Below are 14,987 nucleotides of genomic sequence, written 5' to 3'. Positions count from 1 at the left end.
GCAGATGTGGTGGCTCTTCAGGAGACACATATTTCCCTCGCATCAAATATTAGACTATAGTCCAAGAACTTCCCCACGTGGTATTACAGCGACACAATATCTACAAGAAGTAGAGGGGTCGCTATAGGGTTCTCGAAAAAAACAAAGTTCCAATTAGTGGATAGAATGAGTGATGCGGAAGGGAGATATTTGTTCCTGAAGGGTACGCTAGATGAGATGGAATGTACATTAGTCAATGTCTACGCCCCCAATAGCAACCCTATCGGTTTTTTAAAGACGATATTAACTAAATTAATCGTATTTAAGAAGGGATATGTGATAATGCTAGGAGATATAAATTTCTGTCTAAATCCAGGAGTGGACAGTATGTCTGGGGCACAGAGGACGAGAAATGACCAGTTAAAAAATATCCAGCAAAAACTGTATGACAGCCAATTGGTGGATGTGTGGAGAGTTATGAATCCAAAGTGCCGAGACTACTCGTTTTACTCCCCGGTACATGTGACATATTCCCGTATCGATTATATACTCTTAGATCATGGTCTGCTAGACTATGTGGCTGAAGCCAGCATTGAAGTAATCACTCTATCAGATCATGCCCCAGTTAAGTTAAGATTGAATATTTCATGGAATGAGACAAGATCTTAGACATGGCTGATCAATGAAGACCTGCTATGTGATGAAGAGGATAGAGCCAGGATTGGTAGAGAAATTGAACATTATTTTGCAATAAATGATATGCCGGAAATAGCAGGCCACACACTATGGGAGGCACATAAAGCTTATATCAGAGGAATACTGATTTCAGTAGGGGCAAAAAAAATAAAAAATTAGGGCCGAGATGATTAAAGTACTAATGGAGGAGATACATAAATTGGAACAAGAGCATAAAAGAGGTCAGAATCAAAAGGACAACTTATATAAAAACTTAGTAAACACTCGAGAAGAACTGAAGGGCCTGTTGGAACAAGAAACCAAGAGGGTTTTTAACTGCTTGGCACGTGAACGTTACCTATGGGGTGATAAAATGGGTAAACACCTTGCGAGGATGTTACAAAAAAAAAAAACCCAGAAACTTCATTGGAAAAATGCTAAATAAAAACGGTAGCATGGTGTTTACAACGAAAGAAATTGCGGAAACTTTTAGGAAATACTACGAGGAGATCTATTCTGATAGACACCAGAGGGCAAAGGGTGAGGCACGAGACAAGAACATTGCGGCCTTTCTAAAAAAAGCTAGACTACCCAGAATTAGCACCTTAGACAGGGAGACACTCGAGAGGCCAATTTCGGTAGAAGAAATAGATAAGGCATTGACAAAATCAGCTTCGGGAAAATCCCCCGGACCAGATGGATACACAACGCTCTATTATAAAACATATAGAGATATCCTTGCGCCAAAAATATGTCGATACCTGAATGGGTTGGGAGAGGAGTATAATATGAGCAGCGAAGGCCTATTGGCTACAATCACGCTAATCCACAAAGAGGGGAAAGACCCAACACAATGTACTAGCTATAGGCCAATCTCGCTGCTTAATACAGATACAAAACTATACGCAAAGATCTTAGCAGAACGGATGAGGGATCTGATGAAGACATTAGTTCACCCAGATCAGGTAGGGTTTGTACCAGGACGGGAAGGTAGAGATAATGGTCTAAGAACACTTCTTCTGCTTCAACAGATGTGACGGAGGGAGGCCCTCAGTCTGCTCTTGTCAACGGACGCGCAGAAAGCCTTTGACAGAGTAGACTGGGGGTTTATGTTCCTGACAATGGAAGAGATGGGAATAGGCCCGAAAATGATGCAGAAGGTGAGAGTCTTATATAATCAGCCTATGGCACGGGTAAAAATTAACGGACAGGACTCTGCCCAATTCGAACTGAAAAGGGGTACAAGACAGGGATGCCCATTGTCGCCCCTTCTGTTCGTATTGTCTTTAGAACCCCTCCTCGCATCGATTCGTGATAGCCCGGACATATCAGGGGTAAAAAATGGGAAAGAAGAACATAAGTTATCTGCCTTTGCGGATGACATTTTATTTTATGTTAGTAACCCTAAGATGTCCATGCCAAACTTAATAAGGGCTCTGGAACAGTACGGAGCAGTATCTAATTTTAAAAGAAACCGACTTAAATCTGAAATACTGAATATTAACATCAACAAAGCCGAGGTGCAGACACTCCAGCAGAAATTGAGCTTTCCGTGGCGGAAGGAGCTTAAATACTTGGGAATAAAATTGACTAAATCTGAGAAAAGACTTTACCGCGTCAATTACATACCGCTACTGAATGAAATCCAGGCGGAGTGTAAAAGATGCGGTAAAAGATCTTTATCATGGTTAGGGCGTATAAATACAGTGAAGATGACAATATTTCCAAAAATCCTGTATAGATTTCAGATGCTACCGATAGCATTGCCCAAGGCTTATCTTGGTAAATTAAAATCGGTGCTAATGAAATTTATATGGAAGTATAAAAAACCAAGATTAGCCCTCGCCACTTTGCGACAACCTAAAAATAGGGGTGGGTTGGCGATCCCAGACATTCAGACCTACTACAATGCAGTGATTCTGTCTAGAGTGAGCGAATGGACCAAAAAGGAGAATAAGGAAAAGAGGTGGGTAAATCTTGAACACGAAAGTTGTGGGGCACAATTAGGAAAACAAATATGGAACCCTCCACACAGGAGGCTGGCGCCTTCGGTAGCACCTTTTCACGAAATAAAACAAAAAAGAGGTATAATGGCGATTGACGAGTGGAGATACTCCCAGCTCTCCCACTTTGTAAAAAAACTACCGCAGCCGATTAGATCAGCTGAAGAACTGACTCCACTGGAACAACTATGTATAACAAAGAACCCCAAGGGCATCGTCTCAAGGTGGTATAAGTTGTTGTTGTCAGTGGGGGAGATGGGAGTGCCTCCATTCATAAAAAGATGGGAAAGGGAATTACCGTATATACTCGAGTATAAGCCGAGATTTTCAGCCTCTTTTTTGAGGCTGAAAGTGCCCCCCTCTAGTGATGGACGAACTTCCGACGGGACGTTTCGCGAACGCGAAACGCGAACGGACACAAACGTTCGCGAAAACGACCGTTCGCCGCGGGCTCCATTGACTTCAATGGGAGGCGAATTTCGCAAACCTTTAGGTCGAATTTGCGGCCACGGGGTAATTATTAGGGGGTAGCACGTAGTCCCACCACCTGGACAATAGCATAATACATGTATGAGGTGAATTTGGGATCGATAACTACAAGCATTTTTTTTTTATTTGGGAAATTGTTCTGACAATTCAGGACTATGGAGCTAATGAAGGCAATGGAGGAGAGGGAAGGTCAGGGACCAGGGTAGGCAAACAAGAGGGTGCAGGAGATACAGAGCACTGACAGCAGCACCGTAATACAGAGCACTGACATCAGCACCGTGACATACAGCGCTGACAGCAGCTCCGTGACATACAGCGCTGACAGCAGCTCCGTGACATACAGCGCTGACAGCAGCTCCGTGACATACAGCGCTGACAGCAGCTCCGTGACATACAGCGCTGACAGCAGCTCCGTGACATACAGCGCTGACAGCAGCACCGTGACATACAGCGCTGACAGCAGCTCCGTGACATACAGCGCTGACAGCAGCTCCGTGACATACAGCGCTGACAGCAGCTCCGTGACATACAGCACTGACAGCAGCTCCGTGACATACAGCGCTGACAGCAGCTCCGTGACATACAGCGCTGACAGCAGCACCGTGACATACAGCGCTGACAGCAGCTCCGTGACATACAGCGCTGACAGCAGCTCCGTGACATACAGCGCTGACAGCAGCTCCGTGACATACAGCGCTGACAGCAGCTCCGTGACATACAGCGCTGACAGCAGCTCCGTGACATACAGCGCTGACAGCAGCTCCGTGACATACAGCGCTGACAGCAGCTCCGTGACATACAGCGCTGACAGCAGCTCCGTGACATACAGCGCTGACAGCAGCTCCGTGACATACAGCGCTGACAGCAGCTCCGTGACATACAGCGCTGACAGCAGCTCCGTGACATACAGCGCTGACAGCAGCACCGTAAGCAGCCCCAGGAGGAAGTCAGCACAGCACAGGGATGGTGTGATCCCCTCATAATAAGAACCCCCAGGAGGAAGTCAGCACAGCACAGGGATGGTGTGATCCCCTCATAATAAGAACACCCAGGAGGAAGTCAGCACAGCACAGGGATGGTGGGAACCCCTCATAATAAGCAGCCCCAGTAGAAATATGACACCGCTCAACCTCTTCAAAGAGGAGGGTAGGGGCATATAGTACGGTGTGCTTTTTTGGGTCAGGGAAGTGAGCCAAATGAATTAAGAAGGTCTGTGTGCTTGATTCCAAAAATTGTTTATAGACATATACATGGTCTACTGATCACATGTGTTGAATTCCTCCGAGATCCATGCCTCATTCATTTTTAGAAATGTGAGGTAGTTAACACTGTGGTGAGCTAGGCGAGTACGCTTATCGGTCACAATCCCCCCTGCTGCGCTGAACGTCCTTTCGGACAGGACACTGGATGAGGGGCAAGCCAACAGTTCGATTGCAAATTGGGCAAGCTCTGGCCAGAGGTCAAGCCTGCCCACCCAGTAGTCTAGGGGTTCATCACTCCTCAGAGCGTCCACATCGGCCGTTAACCCAATGTAGTCGGACACCTGACGGTCTAGGCGTTCCCTGATGCTGGATCCGGATGACACCTGTCGATGGGTCGGCTGAAAGAATGACCTCATATCCGAAGTCACCAACACATCTTCAAACCGGCCTCTTCTTGCAGGCGCTGTTGGATTGGTACCCGCAAATCCTTCTCTGGGAGTGGGAATTGCTCCTCTGCCAGCGCACGCAAAAGCAGAATGCAGCATTTCTCGAAGCAAGGCCTGGAAGTGCTGCATTCTGACAGCCCTCTGCGACGGCGGTAACATTTCCGCCATTTTGTGTTTGTACCGGGGGTCTAAGTACGTTGCCACCCAGTACTGGTCCTTGACCCTCATGCTTTTTATACGGGGGTCCCTATTAAAACACTGGAGCATGAAGGCCCCCATTTGCACTAAAGTGGAAGCGGTGTGGTGGCCTGGCTCCTGCTCATCATCCAGGATAATGTCGTCCTCTTCATTCTCCTCTCCCCATCCTCGCACAACAGGGATCCCAGAAAGGTTTAAAGCATGCTCTTCTTGCTCCTGCTCATCCGCCCCGGCACCATCCTCCTCTGACTCCTCATCAGACTCCTGTTGTTGACTTGTCTCAGATAGAGTAGCCCCCCCTGGGAATTCATCCAGCATTGCGACTTCCTCATCTTCCCGCTCCTGCTCCTCCACAGCCTGATCAATGACACGACGCAATGCACGCTCCAGAAAGAAGGCATAAGGTACCATGTCACTGATGGCGCCATGGCTGCGACTGACCAGTTTGGTGATCTCCTCAAATGGCCGCAGAAGTCTGCATGTGTCGCGCATGAGCAGCCACTGGCGCGGTGAAAAAAAACCCAGCTCCCCAGAACCGTTTCTTTCGCAGAGTTCATACAGGTAGACGTTAACTGCACGTTTCTGCTGGAGCAGCCTATCAAGCATATAGAAGGTTGAGTTCCATCGCGTCGGGCAATCGCAAATAAGACGTCTGACCGGCAGATGGTGTCGCCGCTGAATGTCAGCAAGGCGAGCCATGGCCGTGTAAGATCTTCTGAAATGGGCCGAGATTTTCCTTGCCTGCCGCAAGATGTCCTGGACCCCAGGGTATTTGACAAGGAATCGCTGCACGACCAAGTTTAAGACGTGTGCCATGCACGGCACGTGCGTGATTTTGCCCTGTTTCAATGCGCTAAGCAGATTGGCACCGTTGTCACACACCACTTTACCAACTGTCAAATTGAGCGGTGTTAGCCACTCATCTGCCTGTGAACGCAAAGCTGAAAGGAGTGCCGGGCCAGTGTGGCTCTTTGCTTCCAGGCACAACAGACGCAGCACGGCATGGCAACGTCTCACCTGGCATGTGGAATAGGTTCTGGGGAGCTTGGGCGGTGCAGTGGAAGAGACGCTAGCAGCGGAAAAGGAGGAGGCAGCTGAGGAGGAGAGGGAGGAGGATGGAGTAGGAGGAGGAGAAGAAGAGTCAGGCCTGCATGCAATCCGTGGCGGTAAAACCAAATCTACACGGGTGCCACGGGTTACATGCTTGACGGCCGTCAGAAGGTTCACCCAGTGGGCAGTAAAACTGATATACCTTCCCTGCCCGTGTTTGCTAGACCACGTGTCTGTGGTCAGATGTATCTTGGCACCGACACTGTGTGCCAGAGATACATTCACTTGCCGCTGAACATGGCCATATAGCTCTGGGATGCCCTTCTCTGAGAAATACTTCCTTCCTGGGACCTTCCATTGTGGTGTTCCAATGGCCACAAATTTGCGAAAGGCCTCCGAGTCCACCAGTTTATATGGCAGTAGTTGGCGGGCTATGAGTTCTGACAAGCCAGCCGCCAACCGTTGGGCAAGAGGGTTATCCGGCGTCATCATTTTTTTACGCTCAAACATTAGGCCCACGGAAGCCTGCCTTTTTGCAGAAAAATGTGAGCTTGGCGTGATGGAAGGTGGAGTGGAGGACAATTGTGAGGAGAGAGGAGAAGGAGAAGTAGAAGACGAGGCTGGACGGTGAGAGCCTGCAGTGTGGCTTTGTGTGTTCCGTTGCTCCCACTGGGCTCGGTGATGGCTGCTCATGTGCCTTCTTAAGGCGGTCGTCCCTAGGTGAGTATTGGGCTTACCGCGACTAACGCGTTGACTGCAAAGATTGCAGATGGCAACGCTATTGTCAGCAGCGGACACGTTAAAAAAAGCCCACACTGCGGAGCCATGTGCCGGTGTCCTGGGAGCGCCAGATGTGACCGTACATGGTCGATGACTCGCTCCTGATACATTTGCAGTCTGCTTTGTCCCTGCTGTGCAATGTAAGTCATTGCTGCTTCTCCTCCCTATCTGCTGGTCCATATCTCCCTCTGAACTCCCCTCCTCTTCCTCTCTTGTGGGCACCCACGTGACATCACTAGACACGTCATCATCAACGTCACCTTCCCCACCGCTATAAGTAGAGTAGGCAGCAACACCGGGGACCAACCTCCTCCTTGGGCTGATCTGGGTACTGGCGTCAGACTGCTGAGTAGCGCTTGTTGCTACCTCCTCTTCCTGATCCAATACCAAGAGTGGCTGCGCATCAGAAATGTCCTCTTGATATGGATCGGAAAATAATTCCAGTGACTCAAGCGGAAGGTATGTGGTGGTGGTGGTGGTGGTCGTGTTGTTGGTGGTAGTGTCTTTGGGGGTGCACATAGCAGAGAGTGAAGAAGAGGGTGCAGATCGAGAGGATGAGGAGGGTGCAGAAGAGTAAGGCTGAGCGAGCCACTCAACCAAGTCTGGTGCATCCTTTAAAGTAATTGAACGCACCTTCTGCAACTTCCCACTTTGGCTCAAGCCTGTTGCTCCTGCCCTACCCCTACCACCCCTGCGGAAGGGCCTGCCTCTTCCTCTGCATGTCATTTTTTAAATGACCCTGTGACAAAACTCTTAGTCCCTATACCGCTGAAGGACTGCTGCAGTATAGGTGAGCGGTCAGCAGTGGTGCACGTCAACCCTATCTATTGTGGACCTATAGCGGTCCTTACAGAACAGCAGACTGTACCGCACTCAAGCCTATGTACCGTAGCACCCTATACCAAGTTACCAGTCCTTATAAGAACTTTTGTGGACCAAGCAGGTTGTGTATTAGTGTTTAGCAGACTGTACGTCAGTCCCTATACCGCTGAAGGACTGCTGCAGTATAGGGCAGCGGTCAGCAGTGGTGCACGTCAACCCTATCTATTGTGGACCGATAGCGGTCCTTACAGAACAGCAGACTGTACCGCACTCAAGCCTATGTACCGTAGCACCCTATACCAAGTTACCAGTCCTTATAAGAACTTTTGTGGACCAAGCAGGTTGTGTATTAGTGTTTAGCAGACTGTACGTCAGTCCCTATACCGCTGAAGGACTGCTGCAGTATAGGGCAGCGGTCAGCAGTGGTGCACGTCAACCCTATCTATTGTGGACCGATAGCGGTCCTTACAGAACAGCAGACTGTACCGCACTCAAGCCTATGTACCGTAGCACCCTATACCAAGTTACCAGTCCTTATAAGAACTTTTGTGGAACAAGCAGGTTGTGTGTTAGTGATTAGCAGACTGTACGTCAGTCCCTATACCGCTGAAGGACTGCTGCAGTATAGGTGAGCGGTCAGCAGTGGTGCACGTCAACCCTATCTATTGTGGACCGATAGCGGTCCTTACAGAACAGCAGACTGTACCGCACTCAAGCCTATGTACCGTAGCACCCTATACCAAGTTACCAGTCCTTATAAGAACTTTTGTGGAACAAGCAGGTTGTGTGTTAGTGATTAGCAGACTGTACGTCAGTCCCTATACCGCTGAAGGACTGCTGCAGTATAGGTGAGCGGTCAGCAGTGGTGCACGTCAACCCTATCTATTGTGGACCGATAGCGGTCCTTACAGAACAGCAGACTGTACCGCACTCAAGCCTATGTACCGTAGCACCCTATACCAAGTTACCAGTCCTTATAAGAACTTTTGTGGAACAAGCAGGTTGTGTGTTAGTGATTAGCAGACTGTACGTCAGTCCCTATACCGCTGAAGGACTGCTGCAGTATAGGTGAGCGGTCAGCAGTGGTGCACGTCAACCCTATCTATTGTGGACCGATAGCGGTCCTTACAGAACAGCAGACTGTACCGCACTCAAGCCTATGTACCGTAGCACCCTATACCAAGTTACCAGTCCTTATAAGAACTTTTGTGGAACAAGCAGGTTGTGTGTTAGTGATTAGCAGACTGTACGTCAGTCCCTATACCGCTGAAGGACTGCTGCAGTATAGGGCAGCGGTCAGCAGTGGTGCACGTCAACCCTATCTATTGTGGACCGATAGCGGTCCTTACAGAACAGCAGACTGTACCGCACTCAAGCCTATGTACCGTAGCACCCTATACCAAGTTACCAGTCCTTATAAGAACTTTTGTGGAACAAGCAGGTTGTGTGTTAGTGATTAGCAGACTGTACGTCAGTCCCTATACCGCTGAAGGACTGCTGCAGTATAGGTGAGCGGTCAGCAGTGGTGCACGTCAACCCTATCTATTGTGGACCGATAGCGGTCCTTACAGAACAGCAGACTGTACCGCACTCAAGCCTATGTACCGTAGCACCCTATACCAAGTTACCAGTCCTTATAAGAACTTTTGTGGACCAAGCAGGTTGTGTATTAGTGTTTAGCAGACTGTACGTCAGTCCCTATACCGCTGAAGGACTGCTGCAGTATAGGGCAGCGGTCAGCAGTGGTGCACGTCAACCCTATCTATTGTGGACCGATAGCGGTCCTTACAGAACAGCAGACTGTACCGCACTCAAGCCTATGTACCGTAGCACCCTATACCAAGTTACCAGTCCTTATAAGAACTTTTGTGGAACAAGCAGGTTGTGTGTTAGTGATTAGCAGACTGTACGTCAGTCCCTATACCGCTGAAGGACTGCTGCAGTATAGGGCAGCGGTCAGCAGTGGTGCACGTCAACCCTATCTATTGTGGACCGATAGCGGTCCTTACAGAACAGCAGACTGTACCGCACTCAAGCCTATGTACCGTAGCACCCTATACCAAGTTACCAGTCCTTATAAGAACTTTTGTGGAACAAGCAGGTTGTGTGTTAGTGATTAGCAGACTGTACGTCAGTCCCTATACCGCTGAAGGACTGCTGCAGTATAGGTGAGCGGTCAGCAGTGGTGCACGTCAACCCTATCTATTGTGGACCGATAGCGGTCCTTACAGAACAGCAGACTGTACCGCACTCAAGCCTATGTACCGTAGCACCCTATACCAAGTTACCAGTCCTTATAAGAACTTTTGTGGACCAAGCAGGTTGTGTATTAGTGTTTAGCAGACTGTACGTCAGTCCCTATACCGCTGAAGGACTGCTGCAGTATAGGGCAGCGGTCAGCAGTGGTGCACGTCAACCCTATCTATTGTGGACCGATAGCGGTCCTTACAGAACAGCAGACTGTACCGCACTCAAGCCTATGTACCGTAGCACCCTATACCAAGTTACCAGTCCTTATAAGAACTTTTGTGGAACAAGCAGGTTGTGTGTTAGTGATTAGCAGACTGTACGTCAGTCCCTATACCGCTGAAGGACTGCTGCAGTATAGGGCAGCGGTCAGCAGTGGTGCACGTCAACCCTATCTATTGTGGACCGATAGCGGTCCTTACAGAACAGCAGACTGTACCGCACTCAAGCCTATGTACCGTAGCACCCTATACCAAGTTACCAGTCCTTATAAGAACTTTTGTGGAACAAGCAGGTTGTGTGTTAGTGATTAGCAGACTGTACGTCAGTCCCTATACCGCTGAAGGACTGCTGCAGTATAGGGCAGCGGTCAGCAGTGGTGCACGTCAACCCTATCTATTGTGGACCGATAGCGGTCCTTACAGAACAGCAGACTGTACCGCACTCAAGCCTATGTACCGTAGCACCCTATACCAAGTTACCAGTCCTTATAAGAACTTTTGTGGAACAAGTGAGTTGTGAATGTTTAGCAGACTGCAGCAGAAGGGCAGCAGTCAAGTATAATATCCTTTCTATATTTGGAAGAAAGAATATTATACATGTACAAGCCTATTACTGTACCACTGATACCAGTCCTGAAAAGAACCTTTGTGGAACTAATAATAACAGCAAGTCTTTAAAATTACCCTCACTGCCTGACAACACTGCTTCCTTCCTGTCCCTATACAAATTGGCAAAAAAAGAGAACGATTAGTGGTTACTGGAACAGCTCTTTTGTGGACCTTGATAGTAACAGCTAATGATGATGATGATGATGATGATGATGAAAGACTAATCTGGCTGTCCCTGTAGCATACACCGTCCTTTCCCTTTCTCTAAACTAACAAAAGACACTCAGGCTGCTGCAAGAATCAGCAGCACAGCAAACCTATCAACACCTAACACCTATACCAGTCCTGAAAAGAACTTTTGTGTACCAAATAGCTAGTGGTTTATCTCTCCCTACTCCACACAGGAACCTGTCCCTATCTTAACAGAAGAAAGAATGTAAAATGGCCACCGGATCGGGTGTATTTATAGGTTAGGGGGAATGTACAAGTGTCCATGTGCTGTCATGTCTCAATTGGCTGTCCTGTATCACATGATAAACGTGTCACCAAAGGTTAAAGTTCTTGTATACATTAAACACGTAAGTCCGCCGCGGCGAACGACGGAAAAAGGCGTTCGAACGTGCGGACCGCGAATGTCGGAAATTCGCCGCGAAACGACCGCCGGGCGAACCGTTCGGCCATCACTACCCCCCTCGGCTTATACTCGAGTCATCGCCGTCTGACTGCTCGATCAGCGTATCGAGCAGACAGACGGCGGACATACTACAATTCGAAAGCCGCGCCTCCGCCTCCGCCTCCGCCTGTGATAGGCGGAACACTGAATTTCCCAGCAGCCTGTGTTCCGCCTATCACGGACATCGTCTCATCCTCGTCCGTAGTACGAGGATGAGACGATGTCCGTGATAGGCGGAACACAGGCTGCTGGGAAATTCAGTGTTCCGCCTATCACAGGCGAAGGCGGAGGCGCGGCTTTTGAATTTTAGAATGGCCGCCGAGGCGCCGACGAAGAGCGGCGATCCTGGCAAGGCACGGGACGGAGGCAAGGCAAGGCACGGCACGGGACGGGACGGAGGCAAGGCACGACACGGGACGGAGGCAAGGAGGCAAGGCACGGCACGGGACGGAGGCAAGGAGGCAAGGCACGGCACGGGACGGAGGCAAGGAGGCAAGGCACGGGACGGAGGCTCGGGACACAGGCTCGGGACACAGGTAGGCTGGACACACACACACACACACACACACACACACACACACATGGACACACACACACACAGGGATGGATGGATGGAGACACACACACACAGGGATGGATGGATGGATGGAGACACACACACACAGGGATGGATGGATGGATGGAGACACACACACACAGGGATGGATGGATGGATGGAGACACACACACACAGGGATGGATGGATGGATGGAGACACACACACACAGGGATGGATGGATGGATGGACACACACACACACAGGGATGGATGGATGGATGGACACACACACACACAGGGATGGATGGATGGATGGACACACACACACACAGGGATGGACGGACACACAGGGATGGACGGACACACAGGGACGGACACACACACAGGGATGGACAGGCATGTCTCACCCTCGGCTTATACACGAGTCAATAAGTTTGCCAGTTTTTTTGGGGGTAAATTGGGGGCCTCGGCTTATATTCGGGTCGGCCTATACTCGAGTATATACGGTAGGCACACAAAAAGATAATGTAACGTTAGGTAAAATATTTAAATTGGTCCATAGACTCTAAAACTGCAGAGATGAGCTATAAATGTCTGACGAGATGGTACTATACCCCAGAGAAGAAGAGTAAATACCAACTAGATGTGTCCGGGGAATGCTGGTGTGGATGTGGGGAGTTAGGTACTATGGCACACCTATGGTGGGGGTGCCCAAAGATAAAGAACTATTGGAACCAGATCTTATCTAACATCAAAGTCATAACAAAATCTGAGGTAATTTCGGACCCCTGGGTAGTTCTGTTTCATGGTATAGGGGGAGGGGTAAAACAGTATAAGGAGTCCTTAACACCACATTTATTAAATGCGGGGAAAAAATTAATTCCAAAAAAATGGCAGGAGCCGGAGGCACCTTCAATATGGGAGTGGGTAAACGCTGTAGAAGAGATATATAACATGGAATGTCAGGGGGACAGTCTGGAGGGGAGGAGCAATAAACACACGCTCGAGAAATGGAAAAGCTGGCAAGAATTTACAAGGAGATGGAGTGTCACAGAAGGGTTAAGGGCATAAACCCTAAACGGGTACAAATGTGGCTAACTGATAGCTTCAACAGGTGGTCTACTGGGTAGGAGGGGGGAGGGGCAGGGTTCAAAACGGCGGGGGGGTGGGGGGTAAAACCGGGCTAGGGGGGTCTGGGTGTGGTGTGGTGTGAATAGGTTAAGTAACCAGAACAGACGTGATATGTTGGCAAAAGGCAATTGTAACGGGGAAGCTAACTTTACTATAAAAAAAAAAAATTGCCACAATGATGTGAAGATATGAGAGGTAACCTGAGCGACAAGCGGATGAGAGGATTGTGTATCCTTTGGTTATTACTGGTTTCACTGAGATGGCAGAAAAAAAAAAAAACCTGGCCTGTTAGTGGGTCCTTCTGAGGACAGGAGATGAGAACCACTGGTCTATTGGCCCTTGTACACACGGCAGAACATTCCGACAGCAAAATCCATCGGATTTTGTCAGACGGATTTTGTCCGAAACTGGTGTTGCATACACACAGTCGGACATAGTTGTCGGAAAATTCGATCATTCAGAACGTGATGACGTAATTTCGTTACGACGGGACTACGTTCAGGCTAGTAGCCAATAGCTTTGCTCTCGTAATTTGATCTGAGCATGCGTGGCACTTTGTCTGATCGGAATTCTCTACAAACGATTGGACAAAGTCCGATCGGATCATGTTGTCGGAAAATGTTATAGCCCAGTTCTAAAACTTTGTCGGTCAGATATTTAGACGGAAACAGTCCGATGGAGCCCACACACGGTCGGATTATCCGACAACAGGGTCCGATCGGACATTTTCCATCGGAATGTCCGACTGTGTGTACAAGGGCCTTCTCATCTCCTCATGCAATTGCCATTTCAGGTTGGGTAGAAGCTGCAGCAGAATCTCAACTTTCATAATAGTGGATCCTGAGTAGCTCCTGAAATAATAATTCCTGTCAAACTAATAAACTGTTCTTTTATAAAAATTTAGGTGAGATTTGGACTATATCTACTGACCTTCATTTTCAAGATAAACTAGCAATCACACTTGTACACTAATAATAAAAAAAGGGAAAAATTTGTACTTGTATAAATCAAGAAAAACAAATCAATGCACCGTATCTACCTTAAAAAATGTATGTGTTTAATGCTGTATTGAATAGACCAATAAACACCAATAAAGAAAAAAATATATTTAAATGGTATATTATAAAATAATAAAATATATAATTTGTCACTATGTCTAGATATGTCTATCATAAGAGAATTATGCCATTGATAGTTTTGCTGGGCTTTACCTGAATTATTTTTTTTTTTTATCAAAACTTTTTTATTTGTTGATGTAGAAAATAATTATACAAATGTATACCAAATATTGACAAGACCAAAAACAATTACAATCTTTCAAAGATACAGTATACAGATCCTCAAATAAGAACATGTAGGTTACAATTCACCTAGGCATAACGTTTGGATCAAACTTTTAGCACTTGGTTGAACATCCATTGAGTCGTTATATAAAACACTTTTCTTTCTTTATGCTATTGAATTTAGATAGCCCAAGTATCTAACAAAACAGAACTAAAACACGTCAGGCTCGGTTCACACAGGGGCGACACGTCTTCAGGCCGAATTTGTGAGGCAACTTGGAGACGACTTGAACACGACCTGGGGCGACTTACAACACAACTTTAAGTCGCCCCAGGCCAGGCGACTTTTGCCGTGGCCAATCAAAGAATGAGCTCTGAAGGGGGAACTCCACGCCAAATTTATGAAAAAAATTTGGCGTGGGTTCCCCCTCCGAGAGCATACCAGGCCCTTAGGTCTGGTATGGATTCCAAGGGGAACCCCCTACGCCGAAAAAACAGCGTGGGGGTCCCCCCAGATCCACACCAGACCCTTATCCGAGCACGCTACCCGGCCGGCCAGGAAAGGGGGTGGGGATGAGCGGGCGCCCCCCCCCTCCTGAGCCGTACCAGGCCGCGTGCCCTCAACATGGGGGGTGCCTTGGG

This window comes from Lithobates pipiens, unplaced genomic scaffold, assembly GCF_037356315.1.
Source record: "Lithobates pipiens isolate NorthernLeopardFrog02 unplaced genomic scaffold, aLitPip1_a1.2 Scaffold_22, whole genome shotgun sequence".
NCBI classification, from domain to species: Eukaryota; Metazoa; Chordata; class Amphibia; order Anura; family Ranidae; genus Lithobates; species Lithobates pipiens.
This window is presented reverse-complemented; position numbering follows the sequence as displayed.